Below are 15,380 nucleotides of genomic sequence, written 5' to 3'. Positions count from 1 at the left end.
AAATGTAGTTCCCTACCCTGTTATATTCAAGCATCAAGGATTCTTTATTGTCATTTCACCATAGGCTGAAATGGAATTTGTGACTCTGAGCTCCATGGAGTGATTTTTGTGCCTTTATTCCAAACACAACTCTCACAGTTTTGAGTGTAACACTTTGAACATTTTGTGTGCTCAAAAGGTTATTTTGCACTTGAAACAGAAAAATTAAATTGAAACTCAAAGATACACAATATAGCCAAAAGTATTGGTTCACCTGCCTTGACTCACATACGAACCAATTCCTAACCCAAAGAGCTCAGTTTGTTGTGGGTGTGGCAGGGTATGCTGCCATCACAACGTTCCACTTTCATGACGTCACTTATGGTGGCCGCACAAGCCTCAAGGCAACTGCAAAACGCACCTGCACTCTTCTTGTGATGCAACCTCTTCTTTCTACAATGCTCTACGGCTGAGGTGTCCAATTCCAGCCAACCTACCTTAACAACTAAACACACCTGGGGGGTATTCCAGGAAGCATGTTTAAACGACCCTGACTTTAACCCTAAACTCTGGCTGAAATCCGCCTGAATTTGCTTACTCTGGGTATGTTGGTTCCAAAAGACCGGATATGAGTTAGCGTAATTACGCTCGACTTGGTAACCCTGGGTTAATGCACGTGCACGTCAAGTACATAAAGACATTCTCAATGGATCGCTGATTTCCGGAGTCACCATGGAAATGAGTGGAGAAAAAAAGAGTGAGCTATACTTCAGTGAGACGGAGTTGGAGATTGTAATGACGGCGTATGAAGATTTTACGCCCATCAAAAAAGTAACACGGCTGCATCATCAAAAAAAAAATGTTTCTGCTTGGAGAAAACTAAAAAGAACAGACAAAGTAAACGCAAGAGTTTCTATCTGATTTCCATTTTCATTGTGACGCACAGAAATATATATATATATACACATATATATATATATATATATATATATATATATATATATATATATATATATATATATATATATATATATATATAAATAAAACTTATCCAACTGAAATGAATTACTTTAATTGGTAACACGTAATTTAAATTAAAAATTTACATATTTATCTAACTAAATGTCATATTACTCCAATTCCATTAAAAGTTTTCCCCTTCTTAATTTTTTGTACTGCTTGAACTCTCATATGTCTAATTTTGAACCTGCGGATATATTCATTTTTATAACAACATATTATCGTATAATATTTTTCTGACTTTAACATTTACTCACCAGCCAAGGGTGCTAAATAAACTCATCATCCTCTCCCTCCCTCTCACTCATGGTGTAGAAAGAATTAAACATAGTAGGACAAAATAACTCGGCAAAACACAGTAAAAGAGCTAAACAACTGAACACATTTGGTCAAAAATCCACACTCAAACCCAAATCCGTCCAGACAGGCAAAGGGAATGGTATCCCATAATTCCTTGTGCTGCCAATCTAACAGCAGCACCATAGTTACACCTACTTTATTGAATTAATTTGAATGAAAGTAAAATAAATGTCTGATAACTACGTGTTATTTTTAAGCTGACTTAATTAAAAAAAATGTTTAATCTGAACTGAAGCAAATAATTAAGTTATATCAATGTAAAAAAGTTTATATTTCCAACTATGTGGTCTATTCACCCTCTCACGGTGGAAAAAGTATTATCTGAGCTTCTTTATCCACTAAATCATCTTCAAATGGACACGCCATGCTGCTTCACCTCTCTGAAAACAAACTAACCTTCAACTAAACCTGCTCCAGACCAGGTTATGTTCAAAGAATGAGTTGCTATGGGAACTAAGCATACCCTGAAGCATATCTCCTTTTTAGGAACCGAAAGTTGAGGTTATCAACTTCCTTAGCCTCAAACTGACCGTGACAAGCAACATTACCTGCTTTATGGAATACCCCCTGACCCAGGTGATCAGCAGCAGGTAAGGAAGGACTTCTGGAAAACCAGAGGCCCCTGTTCAATGGGTTTGGACAACTCAAAAATCCACAGCAACCATCCAGGTCAACCCCCATGGGTGCATGTCACTAAGGCACAAACTGCAACCATGTTAGAGACAACAATTTTGAAAAGTAGGGATTTTTAAGGAATTAAAGATTCTTGAATAAAGATGTGTCATCAGAGATGTCTGTCAACATTAAGAGAAAAAGATCATTACTGTGAAAAGTAAAAGAAATCCAAGCTTGGTTTCATGTGAAGGACTTCAGCCAAATTTAAACAAACCCATCCATTAAAGAGGACTCAGAGAAAGAAAACATGTGGTGTCCATCAAAGTTAGATAAATTGTGCTTTTATGAGAATCAGGTGTTTGATGAACAGGCTACCTTACAACTCTCTGATCATAAGTTTTGTCTCACTTTACATCACTTTTCATTTCATAAGATAATTTGGCTTATTACTGTTAAAAAAACCTATTTGCGGCATATATTAAAAATGTGTCCGCTAGGGAAATGTTTATGTTGTCGAATCAGTTTTCTTTACACAAACATTACTATTGTTGGACGTAAAAAAGTGAGATGAACGAAGAATAAGAGACAGTTGTTTCTTGGACAGCTACTTGTGCCAGTCTTTAATAGTCCTCAGAGGTGGAGAACAAAACGTAGTCGCACCAGAGACTCAAGACACTCAACAACTTCCAAGCTATGAGAGATCCTGTCTCAATTATCACGTTTTAAAGAGGAAGGTGAAAAAAACTGGCTCCATGGAGTTTGGCCTCTGTCAGAAGGTAGAGGTGAAACCAGGGTCGGTGGCAAAGACAGGCTTCAGCATTTAAGCTTTCACAACCCAAGATCCAACATCCCAGCCAGAACCTGACTCCAAGAGCATCTCTTCAAGATATTTAAAGACATAGGCAGCAGTGAAACCTGGATTCCTGTCAGTTGTCAAAAAAACAGCAAACATTTGTTAAAAACTGACAATTTAAAAAAATGCAATAGAACAATTTTGTGAAATAAATAATGAACATGCAGTTTTACTGCATAAACAGAGACTTTCTGGCTGCAAATGGATTTAAATAGCAGTTTTTAAATGCACAAAGTCTCACTCCAAGTTTCAGTACTTAGGTCTTCACGTTAAAAAGGTTTTTGTACGTTTAAAAGCTGGTGTGGGAAATGTCAGTAAACCCATTACATGACAACTGGGTACCGTATTTTCCAGACTATAAGTCACCCTTTTTTTCATAGTTTGGCAAGGGGTGCGACTTATACTCCGCAGCGACTTATATTTGAACTAAACTGAAATAAATACATTGTAAACCCTCCTGTTATGTTCATTTGTGAGGAACAGAGATGATGTTCCTGGGTCAATTTGATGTATGAGGTTTGTTAAGTGTTAAGAGTATGTTAAGTGACTCAGAGAATCAGCAAACTTTTTTTTACAATAAGATCTTGAAGGCTAAAAACATAATATTCTTTTTTCCAATGATTTCATAGATTCAGAAATGCAATAAAAATGACAACTGTTTCATATACAGGATAAAAAAACGGAGTATTAGTTGGCCAATGATGCTTCATGAAAGGAATGAATAAATAAGTATGAGAAAGAATTACTGTGAAATTATGAGATAAACAGATTGTGTCATATGAGGTTGTGGAACTTGTTAGTTCTTGGTCTCAGATTTTGTCAAATAAATTTCCCGTCAAAATGCGACTTATAGTCCAGTGCGACTTATCTGTGTTTTTTTTTCTACTTTATAATGCATTTTTGGGCTGGTGCAGTTCTCCGCAGCGACTTATAGTCCGGAAAATACGGTATTTCCAATCGAGCTTTGGAAATGCAATACCAAAAAATTCTGGTCTACATATTAAGCCTCAGTCACAACTGTCCTTACACTTTTAGATGTCTGTGGGTGAAAAATGGACAACTATGTACGGTGCATGCATGTTTGCCCCATGGACTTTAATGATTGTTGACGATCTGGTAAGCCTGTAAGGCAAAAATGTTCATGCACATATTTTCAACAGGTATGCTGCAGGTGTCCGGTTGTAGTGAAAACACAAGTGCTGCATAAAGAGAGCCATGCGACACCATCCCCTGCATGTTCTTACAAATATTTTAGGACACACGTACCACACGCATGACAATCCCACGTTCCACTTTCATGAGGTGGTCGGGGGGCCTCAAAGCAAGACACACCTGCACCCCTCTTAAAATGCAGCCACTGCTCTCTACAACCTTCTCCAGGCCCGACCAACCCAAAAACCCACAGTACCCATACAGTGGTTGACCAGTATGGTGCAGGTGAATAAGCCTTTAAGTACATTATTGGAAATATATTTGGAGATGTGAGTAAAGCCTCGTGACCACACTTTTAAGATTTGATACGATACTGATTACTTTTTGCATGAAATATTTTATACCTAGGATTAGTACCAATTACTAATAATTTCTAATTGGTGTATTTTTTTCCTCAACCATATGATTTACTATCTTTAAAAAAAACAACACCAAAAACTGGCCAGATAAGAACTTTAATGTCTGCGTTTTAAAGTACGAAGTGTTCCTTCTAAAATCATCTACTCGGGAGGTGCTGTGTTCCGTGGCTTCGCTAGTCATGTGACGGCTGGAGCAGTTCAATATGCTGTAGACGAGGGGGTGTGGACTAATTTACTTGACCAAAAATATCTAGAAATGAAACATCCCTTTTGTTTTTCTAATTCTTTTTATTAGTAATCAATACTTTAATAGAGTGGTCGAAACCAAACTTGCACAGTTATCTATATTTTGATACCTTGGTACTGTGAATTTCAAACCTTCAGCTACATTTTTTGCACTTTATTCGTAAAAACTACAAAATACATCAGATGAACATGGATGCATGCTCCCACTTTTTTGGAAGAAATCTTCTGGTTTTAATCTAAATTCTGTTATTATGTAATTGCTTTTATCAGATAAAGGACATTTTTTGGGGCTGTTCATGGTCATTTGAAAAATCTGGTTATTTAGACATTTGTTCATCATGTAAACTGGCTTAAAAAGGATTCAATCTAGAATGTCTTTTAAATTCACATCACCATCCAACCAACTGAGTTAAATCTGTCATGAGGCACCAACTTAAAACCAGAGCAGCATGAGACCAACATACAGAGCAAGATTCCACTTGATGCCTTTGTTTCCAGCTATTGGCCCCAGAAATGCATGCACCCGTTCTTCAGGGCCCCCCTTCCCAAAAATATCCCTCGGCCTCTTTGTCGCCGGCCCCTCCCCTAATCACCCCAACCAACACCCTTTTCTGAGCCAATGGGGAATTAGTATTTTTCCACAGCTTTACCTTTGTTTTTATCTAACCCTCCCCACCAAAACACCCCAGCCTCCCGCCCATCACCCCCTTTCTGTCCACTGGTATGTGGCCCATCATTAATGTGCTGCACAGCCTAGAGTGACCCCCAAAAAGCCAGCCCAGTGCTGGGAAAGGGAGGGCCCTTCACTTCTCATTAAAAGCCAATAGATAACTCCAGCAACTCCCCCTCGCTCCCTCCCTCCCCGCTGCTCACTCACTCATTTTCACTAATCACATGCGCTCATTAGCATTGCAGCCCTGTTTGGACCTTGCCATGCATTATGGGGTCAGGCAGGGGATCGGACGCCCCTCTCTTTTGGACAGAGCTGGCATTCAGAGATGCAAAATCCAGTATGGTCCCGCTCTCATCCAAGCTTCAACAAAGTTTGATCCAGTGACCGGTGCCAAGTCTGAGCGAGAGCTGTGCCAGTCTGCAAACCCCCCCACCCCCCGCTGCCTCAGAGGCTGATAAGACCGAGGCTGTCTGGACCCGCGCACTTTGCTTAAGTCACAAGGCTCTCAGCTGAGTCACCCTCAGCCGCCAGTCTGCCACCCAGACTGTACCGGACTCAGTCTGACACTTAAGAACAGCCACACAGCTTTCTGCACTGTGCTTTTAGAAGGTTTAGCTGAACTCATGATGATCAGCACAGGATGAAGCATGGGAAAAATTTCCCATGCGTTCTGGCACATGTGGGTACAGATAGATACACTGCAGGAACTCCAACCAGCTTCAAAGACACACACCTGCAGAAAAGACACTAGTACTAGTACCCAGCAGAGTGTTTAGGATGTGAAGCTGAGAAAAGGCTGTCTCTGTAAAATGACTCACTGTACAGCCTTTGTTCAAAAGATTCATTAAAGATCTGGAACTAATATGAATCCCTTCAAAAGGCTGAGATTTAAAATGGCAAAAAAAGATAAAACGTTTTTTGTAGAGTTTTTCATCCATCCATGCATTTATCCATTGATTCGTCCATCTTCTTTGCAAGTTTTGCTGGATTTAAATATGTTTTTCGCCAAGCTCAAAATGTCACGAATAATTTGTTTGAAAACAGAAATCTTGAGTGAGTCAGAAATCTTTGAGCGCCGCTCTTTGGTTCAGAGTTCAACCCGGAGTTTCTTTAGAAGCCTTAAAACCATCTGACTGCCTGCAAATCATGTGTGAATCATCTGATGCCTTCACTGTTTCCCTTTCGTGAGCACTCAACAATTAAGTCAATGTCAGTGTCACTGCTGCAAACAGCATTGAACCAGAAATGTGCCTGAAGTTCCCATTTATATATAGCCGCTCAGCTTTAATTGATTTGGGGCAAATTTTCCCCCACAGCACTGATCTGTGGTGTTAAAGCTGTGATGTGTGAACATGTTAGCTGTTAGCTCTCTGTTTACACATCAAACAAGCAGGAGGCAGCGTTGTCATTTATTTGGTGTTAGACTTCCAGTGTGATTCTGAAAAGAAACCTCAATCTTGATGTTCTAGCAGATACGAATCAATAATCTGTCAAGAGAGGAGACAGTAAGTGCTGTGAGGAGTCATATTTGATTAGATTTTTACTCAGTTTATGTTTTGAAAATTCAAAAAAGATCAACAACTGTTTTATCCCCAGCCCGGATAAAATATAGGGTGTTAGGAAGTACATCTGGCATAAAGATCTCTGCCAAACCACCTGTGCGAATCAGTGAAAGCTGATTAGCTGATTAACTCCTGAAAGGATATGCAGAAAGGTGAACAAACATCAACTATTGATTTATCTGACAGACCAACTCGTGATAAATTTGCACCACAAAGCCAGTTGTTGTATTAATTATTAAGGTTGATGTTTCTCTGGCTAATTTAACAGTAAAATAGTAGCAGTTGGATTATCAGATAGGTGCTTATCGTACTTGACAAAGGACTGCAGATTAAAGCCTCAGTCCCACAGATTATGTTATGACTCGGGTCACAGAATGGCACAGACTAAAAGCGATGTCACTTTGGATAATCATCTAAGCAGTCCAGAGGTGAGCAGCCACAATTACTTGTGGTTATATTTTTCCTTCGTGCTCAAGCCCAGAAGTGACACAGTAACCATGATGACAGTGACAGTGAACCTGTTTTTCAGCTTTGTCTTCTAAATAGAGTTCGAAATTTTCAGAAAACTCTATCCAATTTACCAGGTACTTTTCTGCAGCAAGACTAGAACGACTCGGTCACCCCTCACGAAAGAGTCTTAGTGTTGGGTACAAAGGTTTTCCAGAGATACATCACCCAAGTGTGGCACTTTCTGAGTTTTTCATAATGTTTGAAGGTACAAATTGTCCCATAAAATTGAGATCATTGCAAAATCTTAAAAGTAGGTCAAACATGATGAACTCGCTCAGCTAAAAATGACCTTTAGTGGCTGTGACCGCTGGGTCTGAGGTTTAAGAGATAGCATTTAAAGCTGGAGTGTTCAGTTCACATTATATTTTCCTCAGACAGTCTGTTTTTTGGTAGTCTCTTCAGCCTTGTTGGATGCGTTTTGATGTCTTTTCCCAACTCTGCCATTAACTCAAATTTACCTTAATATGAGCGTCTCAGGTTACTTCCAAGTGAACCTTGGATTGAGTGTTCCTGCTTAATGAAAATAGGGTTACATTGATTGCATACAAGCTTCTTTAACAGTCCCCACCTAAGACAGGTTTTGTCCTCACCTTCATACAATAACTGGAGGCATTTGGACCCCAAAGCCTCTTAAATGCCATCGTAGTTCAACAGGCTTGTTCTCCGCAACCCCATGCTTGTGTGCCCCCCCCCCCAATCTTACATGAGTCCTCAGCCTCAGCTGTGACACACCAGTCATTCGTATCTAGGCTCTCTGCCCTGCATCTTTTCTCTTCAGGTGTCACGGCAACCCATTGTCTGCAGCCAAACAAGCCTCCAAAACCACCCACTCTCCCACCCTCCAGCCCGGAGCTGACATGGCTGACCTTGGTGTCAACCCCCGCACCTCACCCCTAGACCTCCAGCTCCTATTTTACGCTGACCGCTGCATCAGGGGACACAGATGTAGCAGTTAGAGTTTGTGTGAATGGCCAGCATTAAGGGAAGTACTTTTACTTTTATCCGAGTATCTGCAAGGGAATGATTCAGAGTTTGATTACTTGTTGACCCTTTGTGTTTGTGGTGGTGTGTGTGTGTGTGTGTGTATGGGGAGGGGGGGGGGGGGGGGCTCACATCCCCAATCAGTGATGCAAAACAGAGCCATTGTGAGGGTGGCAGAGAGGGAGGGAAGGGGTTCTGATTAATGCAACAGGGTGTTTGTTTGAGAGATGAAAGGGGAGAAAAGGGGTGAGGGTGGGGGAGCTGGTGTGGAGAGGGAGAGACAGAAGAATCGGGGCATGAGAAGGTTCTCGCTGCATTCAAGAGTCTGTTCAGTGTCCGGCGGAGGAGTTTAGGAGCAGAAATATTTCACAGCTGACAGGCCTGTGTGTACGTGTGCACAAAAAGAGGTCAGGAGCGTGTGGACGAGGAGCGGCTGCTGAAGTGGAGCAGGAGTGCGTTTGCTGGCGGGGGGAGCTTTGGAAACCTGTTACGTAACCTCCACTCTGGGAAAAAAGAAAGTCGGTAGGAGAAGAGTGAAGGAATGTCATGAGCTCAGCGGCTCGTCACGGTGCAGTATTGGTGGAAAAGGTTCGGGCCAAACTTAACTTACTATCCAACTGCAAAAGGGCCCAAACAATGTTGAAGTTGTTTGCAGTCTACAACCGTATGATGGGCGGCCATGCTCAAGAGGTACAGCGGTCGGCCCATGATTGGATGATCGCTAGTTCAGTTTCCACCCTGTCCACCCATGTGTCGAAGTGTCTTTGGGCAAGACACTGAACCCCGCATTGTTCCTGGTGGTTACAGGTTGGCACGTGTTCAGCAGCAGAGCAGCCATCAGTGTGTGAATATGTGTGTGCATACGTGAATGAGACTGTGACTGTAAAGCACTTTGGGTCTTTTAAGAAGGGAGTAAAGCATTATATAAGTGTAACCCTTGTGCTATCCTAGGGGGTCAAGATGACCATTGACGTGTTCTCCCTACCATGACAAAGGTGGATAAAGGTGTAGAGGATTTTATGTAATCCATGGACACCAGTGAAAATCACAAATCATTGAAGAAAAAAGTTCAGTGCACTGTCTAGTGGGGTCTAGATGACCCAACTCCCAATGTTAAAGTGTCTAGGATAGCACAAGGCATATACCATTTATCATTTTTGATGCATCATTGTGGTTGTTACCTTCTATGTTGGCAACTTAGTGGTAAACATCTAAGGTAAGAAAAGCTCCAGTTTGATTGTTGTGTTGGACCCTGAATGGGGCTGTCAAGAACTGACAAGCCAACAGTGATACCCTCCAGGAACAGCAGAAATGCAAACTCAGGTGTAGAACAAGTTCAAACACACTGTTGGACTTTAAACCTTTTGTCACAACTGCCCTTCAGGGTGGATGCAGGCTGTCTGTGGGCGTAAAATGGGCAAATCTGTACGTTACACACAGGTGGCCGGCAGGAAATATCAATAAAGTTGACAACTTGGTGAGACCATTTTTTCTATGGGCATACTGCGGGTGACAGGTCGTAATGAACAAATACAACACACAATGGTAAATAAAAGGCAAGTCATATGTAATTTTCATTTGAACCCTGAACCCTACACATTGTGTAAAGGGCCAGTTAGTGCTTTTCGTGTGATAAGTGCAAGGTCCCTGCGAGAAAATCTTAGCGTCCTATAGGCACATACATATCACCTGCACACCCTGTGCGTGCAGCATTTGTACACGGTCATTAAGGAGCCAGTACGCACACCTTACCACTGATAAGAGTGCAGCGTAAGGACAGCACCACTCATACGTTATAAGTGCATGCATCCTCTCTAGGACCCTCCATGTTCCGACGATCTAAAAACCTAACTCTACTGTGGGTTGACCGCCTGCCTGGATAGGTCAACCCCCCATTCGGTGTGACTATGGCCTATGTCGGCCAAAAAGGGGATTCCTGTGGATCATTAGATACTTCGAAAAAAGCACTGATTGTGCTCAGGATGGAGTTCTGAACCTAACCAATGGGGATTGGTCTTGGCTGCATCATGGATGTGTGGTGCAAGATGCCAGAATGACCCCTGACTTTGACTTTTTGACATACATTTCTAAAGGAATAGACATCCCAGTCTTTTGTAGGTTTATCTCAAACTGACTCTGAGTTCAGGACAGAGCCAGTAAAGAAAACACCTCTGCACTGAGTGCCATTGCATGTTAGGAAAGGTCATAACACAAACAAGCTCAAGCTTAACTTCATTTTCAGCACTGACATTTGCATTACACAGTGACCCACAAAGCATAACTGTAGCCATGTATGCAAATACCAATACCTGCAACCAGGCGGTAAGAAAAAATAAATACTAAAATAACCACATTTTCATTTTTGAAAACCAAATTGTTTTCAGCATGTTTTGATTAAATGGTATATAAATCACCCTCTTTGCATAAATATACAGTGACATGTCACCAGGCTGAACTTGAGCTGCAGCTGACTTCAAGTCCTTAAACTCATCACTGCAGGCGTAAAACTCATATCTGCTCTGTAAATACAACATGACTGCATTACAAAAGCAAACCCAATCTCAGCCTGGGCCTCATAAACTGTCAGCACACACATGAGATTTTGTAAAGCTCACATGCTGGAGCGTGATACACGTTTGGCCTTCAGTTTTACTAATCCTGCCCAAAGCAAATCTTTCAGATGTGTTTCATTTGCTCTGATTGAGGCCTTGTGTGTGCCATGGTGTTACTCATTTATGATGTAAATGTGTAAAGTTGCTATGAATAAATGAGTCAAACTCCAGGGATCGAAGTGCGGTCTGACTTTTGGCTACAGTTTGACCACAGGTTATTGCCTGATTCAAAACGCAGTTTTGTGTTGAAAAACGGCGCTTGGGTGGCGTCAAATTGTTGAGGGATGTGTAATGTAATGTCTCATCCCCCAAGGTTGAGCGAGCAGAGCACTGTAATAATGAAACCAGATGATGTCATTATGGTTTTATTATATAAAGCCTTATTTTTATCTCTTTTGAATTTCAATCCTTTCTTTGTGTGAAATCCTCTGGTGTTTTAGCACCAAACTGAAAGTTGTTTTTGTCACGAAGACGAATATCCGCTCTCACGCAGCGGATTTGAACATTTGCTAAGCCAAAACTCTTTCTCTTTTTTTGGGCCTTGATGTTCTTTTGATGACCCCCCACCCAAAAAAAACAACAAATTTGATGCTGGAGCTTGTCCTCTTAATGCATCAGACCCCTGCTGAACCGAACAACCAGCAAGCAGGTCCACCACACTGAGACCATGATTAAAAAGTAGATTTTGTAACCAAATTCTCTCACAGTAGCTTAAAAACGAGTAACTGAATTTATTTCAAGCTATGAAAAAAAATCACTTTTGTTTTTGCTTTCATATAGACATTAAATAAAGGTAAGTTTGGAGCAGAAAGTGGTTATATGAAACAACGAGCATCCATGGGTTATAGTGACTTAAAAATGTAAACTGCAAAGTTTTTAAATGTTTGACCTGAAATGAACTCATCTTCGCAGAATAAACAATGACATCTAAGGCTGATGGAACAGCATCTAAGTTAAATTCAGGTCTGAACCCATCCCAAAACTTCATCTTCTAGTTTGGACTTGCTAATATGTTTGGATCTGCAGAAGGTTTGCTGTGATCAACTAGTGGTCCGAGTTTTTAGGGGTTCTGAAGCTGCAAAGCACCTGAACACCATCACACTACCACCCCCGTGTTTGACTACTAAGATTTTCTTTTTCAGAAATAATTTGACTTCAGATGTAATGGGAAACCGAACTTTCCACTTCTTTTTATTCGATGATCCAGACATTTTTGATAAATGTCAGATTTTTTTTTCTCAGTAGAGTCCTTTTTCCTTGCTCTTTGTAGTGGACACATTTTTGTCCTGTTTCTTTTTGTCTGTTAAATATTGAACATTGACCTGAACTCCGATCATCTTTTGATCTGTTTTCAAAGCTTACCCAGTGGCTTTTTAATTATGATCATGTTGTTTTTATACAAAATCAAAGAACCTATGTTGGACATGGTTTTTGTAGAGCAGCAGGAGTTCATTAGAAATTCACCTCTGAATTGTGGGCGGGACCATCGGCTCAGAGTAAGCCTGTCCCCACTTCCCATCATTCTGCTGTTTACGTGTTCAACTGATAGCTTACAGCCCCTCACATCCCCAAACTAACATTAGGGATCCAACAAAAATGGAGAGCAACATTACAGCTTCAAGCCAGCAGCTCAGACAAAGAGAATGATGGTGTACATGGATCTATTTGGTGGATGCACCCAAACAGCAGGGAGCTTGTGGACTACAAACTCCCTGCATACAAGTTTTTTCAAACAGCATTTTTCCTCTGCACCTGATTTAAATACATGAAATTTTAATTGTAATTTTCTTTCTAGATGTCCTCCCTCATCAAAGAAAAATGTTACAAGAACACGTTAAAACACAATTTTCCTCGGTGTGGGTCTTTATGACCTTCACATTTTTTTGCATGTTGTCCTGATTCTTATAAGACTTTCTGAATGAGTTCCTGCTCTGTTGCAGGAGTCACTCCATCACTCCTCTGAAGGTTCCCCAATGTTCCAAGTTGTCTCCATTTGTGGATAATTTGTGGTTCTCTGAAGTCCCAGCCTCATGTATTTCACTTGTCTTTGTCTGGTTTTGAGTTTCGTTCATTGGCACTGTGATATATTTCTTCTTGGGACACTTAACACTTTACACTTGTAATGAATTTTAAACATGTTCATGGTTTAATCAGTCTTCAGTCTTTTCTGAATTTAAAAGCTCAAACTAAACTACTTTATTCTCCACTCACTTTCATTACTGCTTTGACATTCCTGCCCATGAGCAGGAATGAAATGAGTTTGTCTTCAGAAAGTTGTGTCTTCATCAAAAAAGCACTTTGTTGATTTTTTTAACTTCTAACAAAAGTTCCAGATCAGTAAAAAAAAAAGAAGTGAGGATGAAAGGAGTAAACAGTCAGGCACGTTTATAAAAAAAAGTAAAATGAAAAGAAAGTTTTTACGTTTTTGGTTCTTCTCTTTGAAGAACATTTCTTCTTAAAAAGAAGAATATTTTAGAAAGAGCTGGAGAGGCTCAGCCTGCCTTCATAAAAGAACCATAAGAGATGAAGAGGAGCTGCTCCTCTTTGGAGCCATCAGTGTAACAAGGGGGAGGGAAGACAGGCTTGTTGTGAGTGTTTTTTGGAAGGGGACTTTATCGGCCTCAGAGCTGTGCTCCGCGGCCCATAATTAATGATCCCTGATGGAGGTGGGGCCGGACAATAGGAGCCTTTCAGCGGGACTGTGGGGCCCCATCCAGGACCGGTCCAGGCCCGTCCTGCAGACACATTGTTGCCCGCTGTAATTTCTGCCAGTTGGGATGAGAGTAGAACTTCAGCAGCACAGCCTGGGACAGAGACACCGTGGCCCAGGAGCCCATGTCCGTCTATGTGTGCCTGTTTGTGTCTGTGTGTGTGTGTATGGCTGCTTGCTTGTGTGTCTTTGTTTGATTTGATCAAAGTGCCCAAAAGCTTCTCACTACAGTACACCAGAACTATAAATTCATACTCTAAGGCAACCAAAGAGTTTAAATTACTCCGAAATGTCACTTTCTACTTTGCTTCTTTTTAGAAAAAAAAACACATGTAAATAAGTACAAACAACTTTAACAACACAAAAAATTCCACTTGTTTCAAAACTTTTATTGCATTTAGGAAAGAGTCAAATCTGTCCCCATGAATAATTTCTTATTTTAGGTGACTTACAGTCATGTTGTTGTAGCAGTGACCACTAGGGGGCATTGTTCCTCTAATTTAAGAGCAGCTCCAGCTCTCTTCATCCAGCCGCATGAGCCAGATGGCTCTCTGCTCTGTCAGTGAAGGCGAAACCTGCTGTCATGGTCTGGCAAAAAAGCATCCGACTCTTTGTTGTCTATATCAACTTATCTGGTTCAGTCCAGTTATGTAACAGTTCTCTGTTCCATCTTTACAAAAAAAACAACTGGATGGCATTTTTCACATTTGTTATACTGTTGCTATGCAAAAAAGCATGCAAATGTTTGTCTCCTGGTTTTTGTGCATGAGTTTACATTTAATCATCAGTAGGGATGTCCATGCATGCCTCTATAGTGTGTCACGGCCGGGGTGACCTGTTCTCACACCGCCTGCTCTGCTGTCTGCGGTCAAAAGTGCAAAGAAAGAGGACGAACTGGAGCACTCATCATGTTGGTTGCTGTAACATAGCAACTCTATAGAAATGCAACACCGTTTAAAGTGACAATACAACGCTTTGTCTTTCAGTTTAACTTTAATTGTTTTGTTTTAACTCTAAATTATCTCTATGTGTGTGGCCCTGCAACAAACTGCTGACCTAGTCAGGGTGAACCCCGCCTTCACCTAACAGTAACTGGGATAGGCTCCTGCAACCCCAGCGGGGTTCCAGTGGGTTTGATAAATGGATGTGTGTCTTTGTTATTTTTTAAGACAACTTTATGCGCATGAAGAGCCAACTGTAGAAAATCCCACTGGATAAAACTGGATCAACATTTCATGTTGACGCCTCGTTCTTTGTTTGAATGGATGTTATCTAACACAGTCTGACTGTTACAGTATGTCCTGTCCGTGCTCCAAAACCACTCTGCATCATACCGTATTACGACATTCAGTGTGTGTGTCATGCCAACCGCAGGTGGGAAAAGATGGCATCACATGTCAGCACTTCAAACAAATAATAGTGTGTTTTAGCGTATTAGTGTCCTCTGGATTCCCGCTTCAGGGTTGCATCTTGGGACGTTTGGAAGTGTTTGATGAGCTCTGTGCTAGAGTTACAGTGAAAAGGTCCAGGAACGCTGAATTCTGAGCTTTTTCAGAAAGTCACACATCTTCTATTCAGTTAATCGTCCACTCTAAACCCCCTATATTACTGTGCAGGGTATGTGGGGTGCTGGAGCCAACTCGTGTACTGTTTGGGCAAAGGCGGGCTTCACCCTGGACAGGTCGCCA

Source organism: Oryzias latipes, chromosome 15 (assembly GCF_053564925.1).
Source record: "Oryzias latipes strain Hd-rR chromosome 15, Olatipes_Hd-rR_3.1".
Lineage (NCBI taxonomy): Eukaryota > Metazoa > Chordata > Actinopteri > Beloniformes > Adrianichthyidae > Oryzias > Oryzias latipes.
Note: the sequence above shows the minus strand (reverse complement) of the source record.